Source organism: Chiloscyllium plagiosum, unplaced genomic scaffold (assembly GCF_037043375.1).
Source record: "Chiloscyllium plagiosum isolate Xiang-an unplaced genomic scaffold, Cpla_swu_hap1 HiC_scaffold_18, whole genome shotgun sequence".
Classification (NCBI taxonomy): domain Eukaryota; kingdom Metazoa; phylum Chordata; class Chondrichthyes; order Orectolobiformes; family Hemiscylliidae; genus Chiloscyllium; species Chiloscyllium plagiosum.
In genome coordinates, this window is record NW_028270156.1 from 40008431 (window position 1) to 40023396 (window position 14966).

Sequence of the window (14966 nt, forward strand, 5' to 3'; positions counted from 1 at the left end):
TTAACTGGCTTCAGCCAAGACCCTTTTACTCCAGAGTTTACTGCAACCCTGATCTAAGCAGGAACAAGAGCAGAGTTACAGAAATAAGGTAAAAATTACAAAGCTTGACATCAGTCAGCTTTTGACAAAGTGTTGCATCTGATGCCTTAGTAATTTGAAAACCAAAAGTCATTAGGCATAAAATTTTTCACTGGCTGGACTCATACAAAGCATGAAGGCTGATGTTCTAGCTGCGGAGGCCAAATATCCCAGCTCCAGTGTGTTACTACAGAAGTTTCTTGGAATTGTGCTAAGTTCAATCATCTTTAGTCGCTTTACCAATGGCTCTCCGCCCATCATAATCTTCACTGATGATTATAAAGAGTGCAGTTTATCCCTCACACCTCCACCTCTAGTCGTTGGTGCCTGCATGCAGCTAGACAAAAGCAACATTCAGACTGGGCTGATAACTGGCAAGTAACATGGACACCACACAAGTGACAGGTACTGACCATCTCAAACAAGAGTGAGTCTAATTACCACACATTAATTACTTTTACCTATGTCAAATATCAACATCCTGCAAAAGTGACTATTCATTAGAATCTTGACTGGACAAGCCACAAATATACAGTGTCAAACAGCAGTTCAGAGACTGGGCATTCTTGAGCAAGTGACTTACATCCTGACTCCCTAAATTGTCCTCAAGCACAAGTGTGACGCATGAAAGTGACAATTATTTCTAACTGCATGAATGAGTGTAGCTCCCAAAACAATGAAGAAGTTAAATTTCACCCAGGAGAAAGCAGCCCACCATTGTGCAGCATGTCTGCAGGACATGCATTTGGAAGATGCACTGCAGCAATGTGCCAAGACTCTTTGCATCCTCCATACCTGTGAGCTCTAAAGCTGAAAAGAACATGAGCAGCAAGCATATGGGAACAGCATGAGCTCCAAGTTCCCTAGTGCCTTAAAAATATATTCATGTTCCTCCATCATCACTGGGTCAAAAGCCTGGTACTCCCATCCTCACAATACACTGGACCTCTACCAAACAGACTGCATCAATTAACAAGTTAATACAACATTACGTGTCGGTAAAGATGGGAAATAAATTCAAGCTTTCCAGAGAAATCCACATCCTAGGGTTGAAATAAATCATACCATCAATGACAGCGACTTCTGCATTTTCACAATATCGGTTTCAATGGAGTAAAGGGAGACAATGTCACTGCTATTTGCGGTGCAAGTTTCGAACAATCTGCTTTCACAAATATTTAACACACATCTACACCAAAAATTGTTACTTTCAGTTTGAGGAGGTTGATCAGCTAAAAACTCCAAGAATATAATTTGGACAGAAAGGATGAAGTCTGCATTGAATGCCTGAAAAGATGATGAACCCCCAGCATTCAGCAGTGACTTGAAATGAAAATGCAGAAAATAATTTATTGATTGCTTTGGGAATTTAGCTGGGGCATGAAAAATTTACAAAATCTGTACTGTGACCTTAATTAATTCTGGTTGGAGTCCATTAGTATCAAGTCAATGGGAGTGACATTGCATTCATACCAACCAGAAGTTGTTAAAGACAAAAATCTCACGTAGAAGATTAAAATATAATTATTTATAAAACACTGAGGTATAGAGCAGAAACAGGGACTAATAGCATATATTCTAGAAAGAGAACTTACTGATCAGATATCAATGCATGAAATCTGAAATAACTCCAGAGGCCAGTATTCCATCATTAAGTCACCCTTTATTTACACATGAACAGCCCTGAACTGTAATGCTGCCTCATTCAGAATCAGGCACCAGAGTGTCAGTGTTTCTCACACACTTTATTTTATATCTCAGCCAGGGCTCCCTGATAGGACCAGATTAACATTCCTGAAGAAGGGCTTATGCCCGAAACGTCGATTCTCCTGTTCCATGGATGCTGCCTGACCTGCTGCGCTTTTCCAGCAACACATTTTCAGCCCAGATTAACAACCCAAACCAGTGAACTCCTATTCTATGATATCCAATTGGTTGACCTCGCGACAATCATTAGCTCTCTCCAAGTCCTCAGACATTGGCCAGTCCTTATTCTTGGAGAGCCTCCTAGGGTGTTTTAGCACCGAGTTAGGTTCCACCTCCTTGGTGTCCAATATAGAACAGCGTGTAATGCACAGGAGCTCATCTCGTGAGCCAGGAGCTCCTTGGTGCAACTTCACACTTATTTCCAGGCAAGGAAGTCAAGGTGGCTACATCTGTCACATCCACCTCTGATTCAGAAGACTCCAACAATGCTTGATGGAGAGGGTGAATCCATGGTTCCGGCAGCATTTCCAACTGTTCTGCGGGGCAGGGCAAATTTTGTTCCCGCGTCATTTGCAGCTTTCATATGGTTTACTTGCTTGTTCAGGACTGTTGCACCTATCCAAACTTTATATGGCATTGGTCCTCACCTCGCCTCAACCATGCCTCTTAGCCATGCCAGATCATTTCCATGATTCTTACACCAAACTTCGTCCCCTGTATCAAATGGTCTCAGTCACCTGGCATTGGAGCTCCTGACGCTGGTTCACCCTATCCCACAGGTCCAGGAAGATTAGACTTAACCTGGTGCAGAGAATTCTACCCATTACAGATCAAATTCCAGACAACTTTAAGAAATAACCAAATTCTCTGCTGGTAAATGAGTGCCCATTATCTGTGACCAACACTTCAGAAACTCCGTGTGATGAAAAAAGTTACGTGCAATTTTTCTATCATCAGCCCCATGTTTGACAAATGGACTCTATGCAAGTCCAACCAATCTGTGTGGGCGTCTACAATGACTAAGAACATTGAACCCATGAAAGGACCCGCACAGTTGATGTGCAACCAAATTCAAGGTTTGCCCAACCATTCCCACAGGTGTGGGGCAGCTGCTGGTGGGAATTTCTGTCCCTGGAGTCATAGAGTTCGACAGCATGGAAACAGACCCCTTGGTCCAACTTGTCCATGCCAACCCAATATAAATTAATCTAGTCCCATTTACCAGCACTTGGCCCATATTGCTCTAAACCCTTCTTGTTTATATACCCTTCCTGATGCCTTCCAAATGTTGCAATTGTACCAGCCTCCACTACTTCCTCTGGCAGCTCATTCCATACACACACTATCCTTTAAGTGAAAAAGTTGCCCCTCAGGTCCCTTTTATGTATTTCCCCTCTCACCCGAAACCTGTGCTCTCTAGTTCTGGACTGTCCTACTCTGGGAAAAGGCCTTGGCTATTCACCATACCTATGCTGCTAATGATTTTATATACCTCTGCAAGGTCACCACTCAGCCTCTGACGCTTCAGGGAAAATGGCCCCAGTCTATTCAGCCTCTTCCTATAGCTCACACCCACCAATGCTAGAAACATTCTTGTAAGTCTTTCTAAACCCTTTCAAGTTTCACATAATTTAAAATGCATATTTTGGAATTAAATTTTTACAGTGTCCCAAGGTAATTTTTGGTTATGATCCATGCTTACGATTATTATCAAGATATACTTTTATAGTTTCTTTAACAAAGATTTGGAGAAGTACAAGGGAAGAGAATTCCAGAGCTTGAGGTCTCAAAAACTGAAGGCACAGCTATCCAAAGGTGGAGCAAGGCCAGAATTAGTGGAGTGCAAATATCTTGGACAGTTGAGGGTGAAATAACTCCACAAAGGCCAATATCCTGTCACCCCCCAAGTCACCCTTTATTTATATGTGGAGATTCCTTGGCACTGATCCAGCTCCCTCAGAGCCAGCTCTCAGAATAAACAAGATATCTGACACTCCTGTTTATTTTTTTTTTCTTTTTTTTCCATAAATTTAACACCCACACTACCGCCTAACTGCGGTAGTGCTCCTCTCCTGATTATATATTTTTTTCTCTTTTTTTAGGGCAGCTAGTCCAGGGACAGTCCCCTTCAAGGAGGAGAGTCCTTGCACGCGTGCACACACACTGAACCAACTCTCAAGATAGGCAAACACCCGAGTGTTACAATCACTATAGAGAGGGTGGAGGATATTGCAGAGAAAGGGAGGGGCTCTGCCATTGTAGGATTTAAAAACAAATATCAGAATTTTAATTCAAGACATTAACTAACATGAATCATTATAGGTCAGAGAGCATTGTGATGAAAAAGGAATGGTACTTGCTGTGTCTTAACACACGGACAGATGACCTTAGTTTTGAGTAAATAGAATGTGGATGACCAGACAATAGTGTAATGGAAGAGTCAGGTATGGAGATGATGAAGCCATTAAGTAGGGTTTCAGCAGCTGACGGACCTGATTAAGATGAACAATATTACAGAGGTGGAAATAGGCAGTCTACGAGATTCCATAAAAATTACATGAAGTTTGAAGTTCATTTCATTATCAAGTGCTGTAGCTGTGGAAAGGAGTAGGGAATCAGTCGCTCACAAGCAGTTTGGAGTGGCGACCAAAAATTATCCCTCATTTAGTAAGCCTAATGTGTTCCTGAAAATCAATTTATTAAACGTAGAAAAATTTGTCATTCGAAAACATGTAAAAAGTTGGTTTCCATTCTCAACCCAGATAGAGTGCTATCCATTGCATTCCTTTAAGTTCATTGAAGTTGCAGGGGTGACAGCAAATGCTCACTGAGAAAACCTGAGAAAAGTTATTGAAACTAACACAGTACAAAGGAAGCTGCCAGAAATCTTGCTGTCTGGATAAGGAGACTCTAATGGGATTAGGGAGGATTCTTGCAGCTGTGGGGGTCAGAAATTGTCTAACTGACTAAAGCATGTTTCTCAGAATTCAAGAAGTGGGCTGACATCTTACCTTGGGGCTTATACTGGGATCCGATGGTGGGCATTAGCCTTGACCTGAGCAGATTTTCTAACTACCTGCATTGGACTGAGCTCACTGGCTCTCAGCTGTTCTCCACCATCACTATTCACACCTGCTTCGACTGCTCAGATGGCCTACTCTCCTCCAAAAGTCTTCTATTCACTGGCCTAGAGTCTGTCTCAGGGGATAACCTGGAAGCAGTAGCTGATTGAGTAAGTGAGAAGTCATCAAGAGCCCAGAGGAGAAAGTGAGGTCTGCAGATGCTGGAGATCAGAGCTGAAAATGTGTTGCTGGAAAAGCGCAGCAGGTCAGGCAGCATCCAGGGAACAGGTGAATCGACGTTTCGGGCATAAGCCCTTCTTCAGGAATGGCTGACAGATACCGAGTTCTGGATTAGTGCTGCTGGAAGAGCACAGCAGTTCAGGCAGCATCCAAGGAGCTTCGAAATCAACGTTTCGGGCAAAAGCCCTTCATCAGGAATAAAGGCAGTGAGCCTGAAGCGTGGAGAGATAAGCTCGAGGAGGGTGGGGGTGGGGAGAAAGTAGCATAGAGTACAATGGGTGAGTGGGGGAGGGGATGAAGGTGATAGGTCAGGGAGGAGAGGGTGGAGTGGATAGGTGGAAAAGGAGATAGACAGGTAGGACAAGTCCGGACAAGTCATGGGGACAGTGCTGAGCTGGAACTAGGGTGAGGTGGGGGAAGTGGAAATGAGGAAACTGTTGAAGTCCACATTGATGCCCTGGGGTTGAAGTGTTCCGAGGGGGAAGATGAGGCTTTCTTCCTGAAGGCATCTGGTGGTGAGGGAGCGGCGGTGAAGGAGGCCCAGCACCTCCATGTCCTCGGCAGAGTGGGAGGGGGTGTTGAAATGTTGGGCCACGGGGCAGTGTGGTTGATTGGTGCGGGTGTCCCGGAGATGTTCCCTAAAGCACTTTGCTAGGAGGCGCCCAGTCTCCCCAATGTAGAGGAGACCGCATCGGGAGCAACGGATATAATAAATGATATTAGTGGATGTGCAAGTAAAACTTTGATGGATGTGGAAGGCTCCTTTAGGGCCTTGGATAGAGGTGAGGGAGGAGGTGTGGGCGCAGGTTTTACAGTTCCTGCGGTGGCAGGGGAAAGTGCCAGGATGGGAGGGTGGATTGTAGGGGGGCGTGGACCTGACCAGGTAGTCACGGAGGGAACGGTCTTTGCGGAAGGCAGAAAGGGGTGGGGAGGGAAATATATCCCTGGTGGTGGGGTCTGTTTGGAGGTGGCGGAAATGTCGGCGGATGATTTGGTTTATGCGAAGGTTGATAGGGTGGAAGGTGAGCACCGGGGGCGTTCTGTCCTTGTTACGGTTGGAGGGGTGGGGTCTGAGGGCGGAGGTGCGGGATGTAGACGAGATGCATTGGAGGGCATCTTTAACCACGTGGGAAGGGAAATTGCGGTCTCTAAAGAAGGCGGCCATCTGGTGTGTTCTGTGGTGGAACTGGTCCTCCTGGGCGCAGATCCGGTGGAGGCGGAGGAATTGGGAATACGGGATGGCATTTTTGTAGTGAAGACAAAGTGGCTCATCCAGCCTCAAGAGGACTGTGATGTTATCAGCCTGAGACACAGGTAGTTCATCACTTAAATGTACAGTATTGTACAAGAACTCAAATAATTGTGAAAGCTGAAAGTATTGTCACAGAAAGTAAAATTTGACCCAGTTTTTCTATCAAATGGAGTATCAACTTATCAATTGTGCTAAATTGAAACGGAGGTGGCAAGTAGTGTTGAATTCCTAATTTTTAAACTGCTCTGAATCAAGGTGTTTCGACTGGATTTTAAAGTGGGGCATCTGTAAGAGTGCTAACATAATTATGTTTAAATCTTCCCAGGGTTGAGGTTATTAATTCATGGACTGGAAGTAAACTTTGAACAAGAGATGTCTGACCTTTTAGTGATTGTAACGAGGTCAGGCAGATGAACCTCAGAATATGAGTTCCCTGATTAGGGCTGTTAATCTGGTCCAATCAGGCAGCTCTGGCTGACATGTAAGAAGGATGAGGGTCAGAGATACTGACAATCTGACAGCTGACTCAGTGGGGCATTTCCAGTCAAGGGCAGTTCATGTACAAATAAAGGGTAACTTGATGATGGGATACCAGCCTCTCCGGAATCATTTCAATAGCGTCAAGAGTAAAGCATGACCCTGAAGAAACTTGCTCATAACAGTCTTCTTTGAGTTAGGGTAAGCAATCCTTACATTATGCCTTTGTTTGGGAAGCTTGGTTTATTCTACCCTGCTGTCAAGGACTGGGCCAGTATGTGGAGCAAATACATTATTTTCTCTAGACAAATGACATTGTGGCAGATGAAAAGCAACGAGTAATTCTCCTGACAGCTTGTGGACCCACAGATTTTTTGTTCATGATAAGCTTAACTTTCCCTGAAGCACCAGATACTAAAACCTGCCAAAAGTCAAAGGATTTAGTTAAGGAATGTTCCAAACCCAAGCCTCCTCTAATTCTGAGAGGCTCTTGTTTTATTGGCAATTGAGAACCAATGGAATCCGTATCAGGATTTGTCACGAGGCTAACACAGCTGGCAGTTGGTTTCATCCCGAATGAGATGCTTAGAAACTTTCTGGTATAGACAAGAAACGACCACACGAGGACATGGGTTAAAATCAGTTCAACCCGGATCTGCGTGTACCAGTAGGTGTGCTACTAAACTGAGATGCTTGTGCATGCTAGTCTGGATTCAAGCATTAAAATCAATGAAGTACACAATAATTACTCCTGCATTAATGTGAACACCAAAAGCTGCGAGCCACCAAACCAGTCAAAAGTAAACAGGATAAAAGGGGACTCCTTCAGTCTGAGTGCCGCCAGCCAACCACCATCACAAGTTAAAAGGATAACTAAACTGCAAAACCAAGAATCCTGAAATTAACTGTTCAAATCTTAACATTCCATTATCTACTATTCGCAAACATCCCACAGAGACCAATCTGCCCACCTTCTAACTGATTTTTCAAGTCTAATCTGTGTATTATGTGTGTTATTTTGTTATTTCTTCTTACTTTTAGGAACTAACAAATTCACTCTTTTGTTCACTGAGAAAAGGATAGTTAAACTGCCTCCTTTTAAAATATAAAATCATTTCATCGAAAAGAAAGGGAGGCAAAGGGATCCTTTAAGATTAATCTTATTGTCCCCAAATTGGGGGGGGGAACGGTAAATAAAGTGAAGCCAGTTTACCCTTCTTCACCCAGTACTTTGGCAAAATTACCCCATCTAGAACAATAAATACTTTGGGGAACGACATTTTTAAACAGTATAGGAGAGATTTTAGTTCCCAAAAATGGGTGCACTTTTCAAGTGACACTAATTTACTTACATTTGTTAGAAAATCTATAAGTTAAGTACTGTGGATGCTAGAAATCTCAAATAAAAGGAGATCTGGCAGCATCTATGCAGAGAGAAATAAATTAAAATCAAAATGACGTTTAGGAAACTGAAAATGGGTTGGATAATAATGGTCCAGATTACATGACAGCAGGAGGATGAGCAAGTAAATCAGAAGGATATAAAGTGCCTCTGTGGAAAATAAGGTACTTTTCCTCTAGCTCAAGTTGAGCTTGACTGGAGCAGGCCCAGGACAGAATTGTTAGCATGATAGCAAGATGGCACATTGAACTGGGAAGCAACTGGAGGATCAATGCAATTCTTACACAGTGGACGGTCTTCCCCTACAAACCAACTCTATTTTGCTTGCATGGGCATGCACTCAGTGAAACCCATCTATGTTGGGCTATTCACATCTAACATAAGCACCTATTTTGATTCTGTTTTCCCCTACTACAATTTGTGCTCCCTTGCTCTGTTCCAGTTGCGCCTCCTCCCCTTTGTCAACAGCAGATAAATTATCATTTTCCAGCCTCCTTCTGTTCCAAAGAAGTCATCAGACTGAAACTGTTAACTTTGTTTTTCTCTCCACAGATGCTACCAGGCCTGCTGCATTTCTTGAGCACTGTGTTTATTACAGATTTTCATTGATTTATGCTTCTCTGTGCACTACTTGCATTTTTCTCTTATAATCAGAAACTTAAACCTGACTTTTTCTTATGTTCTCATATCCATCTTTCTGCTTTCTCAGCCAGTTTTCTTCTCGCTCTTTGTCAGCCCGAACAGCTGACCTATTTGAGCTCAAAATATTTGAGAGCACTTGTTGAAAAACTAGCAGTTCAAGATTCCACCATGGCTACACTACAGTTAATGACTCAATGAATGTGTTCAATGCACATAAATTTCCAAGATTACAAGTCAGCCCACTGCCACGTCACAGCGATGAAACGTAAGAATTGCAATGAGATATACCCAATTTAGCATCCCCATCTCCCTTAAAACTAATACTCTGCTCTGTTGAGAAAAGTTCCTCAAATTATGCTCAAGTGATCTATCACCATAATAAGATGAGCCAACAGCAGTATCTTCAAGCTATTCTGCAATGTTACAATGCCTTCACATCCATCCTGAAGTGTGGCGCCCATAACTGAACACAATACTTCAGCTGAGGCTGCATTTTTGAGGCCAGAATTGTTTTAAGGATAATTACAACTTCCTTGTTTCTATACTCTAAGTTTCTATGTATGAAGCCAAGGATCCCATTTGCCTTCTTAGCTTATCGTGCCACTGTTAACAAGTTGCGCAAAAAGGCCGCCAGGTCTCTCTGCTCCCACACCCCCTTTAGAATTGTGTTTTGTTTTTATTTATTTTGTATTATTGCCACTTGTTCTTCCCATGCAAACAGACCATTTCAGATTTCTCTGCATTAACTTTTCATCTACTATGTCAACTGCATAATTTAATATTCAACAGTTTTAATTCATAAACATTTGCACTGCTGTGTTACCAGAAAGCATCTTGTGCACGATGAACTACAATGAAGTGCCTTGAAGACTTGACAGCCAAACATGCAACTGTTCAGATATGAACTCATCAGCCTGCAGAAAGCATGCGAGTGTGATGGCTTTTTCTGTACAGAAGCAAGTGTTCAAAACTTTTCTAACGCATTTGCTGTGAACTTATGCCTGTTGTCTTGTGCCAATTTGAATACTGTGGAGTCTACAAAATTGTTTGGAAATTGTATTGTGACTTTAATGGAGCAGTAATGATCATTAGAGATATGAATACATTCTTCTAATTCAGGACATGTATGCATCCAAACTGCCATGCATCACAAATACAGGAGCAATTCTTACTGACTACTGCTGGGTGGAAAATGGGAAGCCTTGAGTAATGAGATAACAAGAATCCAGAGAAAGTATATTCCTATCAGGGTGAAAGGGACGGCTGGTCGGTAAAGGGAATGCTGGATGACTAAAGAAATTGAGGGTTTGGTTAAGAAAAAGAAGGAAGCATTGTCAGGTATAGACAGGATAGATCGAGTGAATCCTTAGAAGAGTATAAAGGAAGTAGGAATATACTTAAGAGGGAAATTAGGAGGGCAAAATGGGGACATGAGATAGCTTTGGCAAATAGAATTAAGGAGAATCCAAAGGGTTTTTACAAATATATTAAGGACAAAAGGGTAACTTGGGAGAGAATAGGGCTCCTCAAAGATCAGCAAGGCAGCCTTTGGGTGGAGCCACAGAAAATGGGGGAGATACTAAATGAATATTTTGCATCAGTATTTGCTGTGGAAGACGATATGGAATATGTAGTCTGTCGGGAAACAGATGGTGACACCTTGCAAAATGTCCAGATTGCAGAGGAGGAAGTGCTGGATGTCTTGAAACACATAAAAGTGGATAAATTCCCAGGACCTGCTGAGGTGTACCTGAGAACTCTGTGGGGAGCTAGAGAAGTGATAGCTGAGCCTCTTGCTGAGATATTTGTATCATCGATAGTCACAGGTGAGGTGCCGGAAGACTGGAGGTTGGCAAACGTGGTGCCACTGTTTAAGAAGGGCGGTAAAGACAAGCCAGGGAACTATAGACCGGTGAGCCTGACCTCAGTGGTGGGCAAGCTGTTGGAGGGAATCCTGAGGGACAGGATGTACATGTATTTGGAAAGGCAAGGACTGATTAGGGATAGTCAACATGGCTTTGTGTATGGGAAATCATGTCTCACAAACTTGAGTTTTTTGAAGAAGTAACAAAGAAGATTGATGAGAGCAGAGCAGTAGATGTGATCTATATGGACTTCAGTAAGGCATTCGACAAGGTTCCCCATGGGAGACTGATTAGCAAGGTTAGATCTCAGGGATACAGGGAGAACTAGCCATTTGGATACAGAACTGGCTCAAAATTAGAAGACAGAAGGTGATGGTGGAGGGTTGTTTTTCAGACTGGAGGCCTGTGACCAATGGAGTGCCACAAGGATCGGTGCTGGGTCCTCTACTTTTTGTCATTTATATAAATGATTTGGATGCGAGCATAAGAGGTACAGTTAGTAAGTTTGCAGATGACACCAAAATTGGATGTGTCGTGGACAGCGAAGCAGGTTACCTCAGATTACAACAGGATCTGGACCAGATGGGCCAATGGGCTGAGAAGTGGCAGATAGCGTTTAATTCAAATAAATGCGAGGTGCTGCATTTTGGGAAAGCAAATCTTAGCAGGACTTATACACTTCATGGTAAGGTCCTAGGGAGTGCTGCTGAACAAAGAGACCTTGGAGTGCAGGTTCATTGCTCCTTGAAAGTGGAATCGCAGATAGATAGAATAGTGAAGGCGGCATTTGGTATTCTTTCCTTTATTGGTCAGAATATTGAGTACAGGAGTTGGGAGGTCATGTTGCGGCTGTACAGGACATTGGTTAGGCCACTGTTGGAATATTACATGCAACTCTGGTCTCCTTCCTATCGGAAAGATGTTGTGAAACTTGAAAGGGCTTAGAACAGATTTACAAGGATGTTGCCAAGGTTGCAGGATTTGTGCTATAGGGTGAGGCTGAACAGGCTGGGGTTGTTTTTCCTGGAGAGTCGGAGGCTGAGGGGTGACCTAATAGAGATTTACAAAATTATGAGGGGCATGGATAGGATAAATAGGTAAGGTCTTTTCCCTGGGGTCGGCGAGTCCAGAACTAGAGGGCATAGGTTTAGGGTGAGAGGGGAAAGATATAAAAGAGACCTCAGGAGCAACTTTTTCACGCAGAGGGTGGTACTTGTATGGAATGAGCTGCCAGAGGAAGAGGTGGAGGCTGGTACAATTGCAACATTTAAGAGGCATTTAGATGGGTATATGAATAGGAAGGGTTTGGAGGGATATGGGCCGGGTGCTAGCAGGTGGGACTAGATTGGGTTGGGATTTCTGGTCGGCATGGACAGGTTGGACCGAAGGGTCTGTTTCCATGCTGTACATCTCTATGACTCTATATCACCAATGGAATTAATGAGTGAAACAGATAATAACCAATGACTAAACCAAAAATATGGAATCCAAAAATCAAAAAGTAGCCCTGAAGAAATTCTAAGAAGTGCCCTGAAAAGAAAATTGAGAATCCTGGCGTCCATGCTGTCAATATTTCTATCATGCCATAGACTTGAACTTAATTGCTAAGTCTCAAAGGTGACAAATCTATCAAACTCCTTTTAGAAGCTCATGCACACCACATTAACAACAAAACTCTCACAATATTCCTTCATCAAAAAAACTTACATAGTTCGGATAGTAAGGAGGGCTGTTGTCGGCTACAAAGGGACTTAGATATGATGCAGAGCTGGGCTGAGGAGTGGCAGATGGAGTTCAACCCTGTCAAGTGTGAGGTTGTCCATTTTGGAAGGACAAATAAGAATGCTGAATACAGAGTTAACGGTAGGGTTCTTAGTAAGGTGGAGGAGCAGAGGGATCTTGGGGTCTATGTTCGTAGATCTTTGAAAGTTGCCACTCAGGTGGATAGAGCTTGTCAGAAGGCCTATGGTGTATTAGCATTCATTAGCAGAGGGATTGAATTCAAGAGTCGTGAAGTGATGTTACAGCTGTACAGGACTTTGGTTAGGCCACATTTGGAGTACTGTGTGCAGTTCTGGTCGCCTCACTTTAGGAAAGATGTGGAAGCTTTGGAGAGGGTGCAGAGAAGATTTACCAGGATGTTGCCTGGAATGGAGAATAGGTCGTACGAGGATAGGTTGAGCGTGCTAGGCCTTTTCTCATTGGAACAGAGAAGGATGAGGGGTGACTTGATAGAGGTGTATAAGATGATCAGGGGAATAGATAGAGTAGACAATCAGAAACTTTTTCCCCGGATACAACAGTGTGTTACAAGGGGACATAAATTTAAGGTGAAGGGTGGAAGGTATAGGGGGGATGTCAGGGCTAGGTTCTTTACCCAGAGAGTGGTGGGGGCATGGAATGTGCTGCCTGTGGGAGTGGCAGAGTCAGAATCATTGGCGAACTTTAAGTGGCAATTGGATAGGTACATGGATGGGTGCTTACACTAGGACAAATGTTCGGCACAACATCATGGGCCAAAGGGCCTGTTCTGTGCTGTATTGTTCTATGTTCTATGTTCATCAGAATTATAAAAAGAAAACTCAGCATGTCCAAGCATTTGTGGACAGAAAGAGAACACTTCAGCTCAGTGATCCTTGATCAGAACGGACGAACAATAAAACATAATAAATTTGAGTAGCGCATGGAGAAAATATGATGAAAAAGAAAATGGAAGGTCGATGAAAGGGTGAATGAGAGAAAAGATTAAATGATTAAATAATTCATGGAACAAGAGCAAAGGTGAGAGACAATTAATTGAGTGTAGTAAAGAAAGCAAATTATATGTTCAAATGAGTTCCAAACAGCTGAATTTCAGCCATTTAATGCAAAAAAATGAAAAAGGAGGAAAAAAAATGAATTATCTAGCTCAAAAGAACTGAAGAGACAAACAAGAGGAAGTTGAGGACTGAAGTATCGTCATAGCAGACTCGAAACATTGAGTGTGTTTCGCTCACCAGACATTCTGCCAGACCTGCTTAAGTTTCTGCAGTACTGTGTGCTCTTGTTTCAGATTTCCAGCATCCCCAGTATTTTGCCTTTAAATATCTAAAGGCCCTTCAGAGGAGAGTAACTAAACATAGATAAAATATAGTTATATTTAACATATGCTTGATGATGCAATGGCTTTAAGAGGAGTATTTTGCGGTTTCTTTCATCAAGAAAGATAGCGGCAGAGGTGACGAGCTGTCTCTTCCAATCCAATAAAGTAAACAGCTTGAGAAGCCCTGGGTGTTTTTTAAAAGTTAGAAATAACAGAAGCAGCATGAATGGATGGATGGAGTCAGGCTCCCACAGAACCAGGTTTTAGTTTGACTTTCAGTTGTTGGGGTTTTAAAGTTGATGATGGAAGCTGCCACACATCTCTCCATGTTACAGCAGATACTTGAGTCCTCTCTCTCTGCCACGATTTTCCCTTAGTCTTCTTTTCTCCCGGACAGGAAAAATATCGCATGTGAGACAAATCTATTTGACTTAATTTTCTTTTGCCAAAGAGTGTTCGTGGAATATTACTACGTTGGAAGAGTTACTGTTTAGTAATTAAATAATCTATTAGTCTCTTAAGCTTTCCGATAGAGTTAAAGTTATACCAGTTCTGCTTTCTTTTGTTTGTATTTTAACTGTAGTTTAAAAATAAAGTGAATCACATCTTGACTGCGGCACCTTACACTTGCCTTTAAATGAGATAAATGCTTGGGCCTAAAATATCGCCTTGATACATTTGAAGGGGGTTCGGTCTAGTCCACAACACACACAATGAAAGGTTACATCAATTTGATTGTCAAAGCAAATTTATCAAATGAAATCGAAGTACTACGGATGCTTGAGATCTGAAGTAGAAACAGGAAGTGCTAGAACAACACTGACAACATTTGTGAAGATAGAAACAGAGTTAACTTTGTGTCTCCAATATTGCTCTTCGTTAGAATATGAATATTCAGTTTCTATTATAGAGGAGAGTTTAAACAATTCACCATCCAAATAAAACTTCTGACAATGTGTCAGTCATTACTATTACTCCCAAAGTAGCAACAGTGTCAAGTTCTAGTCTCCACTAGATAATAAAGAATACTAGATGACAGTGAACCATCAGTGAGTGCCATTTCGTTTCCACAGTACATTTTCCAATACCGTTGTCCGTTAACAACAAAAATATGAGCATTTGACATTGTTTATTTTCATTGCCACTGATGAACTCATTG

At 42.5% G+C, this 14966-nt stretch overlaps 1 protein-coding gene across 2 annotated transcripts in view; it reads right to left on the minus strand.

The window, feature by feature from the left end:
• Window positions 1-14966, minus strand: part of pde3b (phosphodiesterase 3B) — a 253356-nt gene that overhangs the window by 125963 nt on the left and 112427 nt on the right. The gene's annotated exons all lie outside the window — the stretch shown is intronic.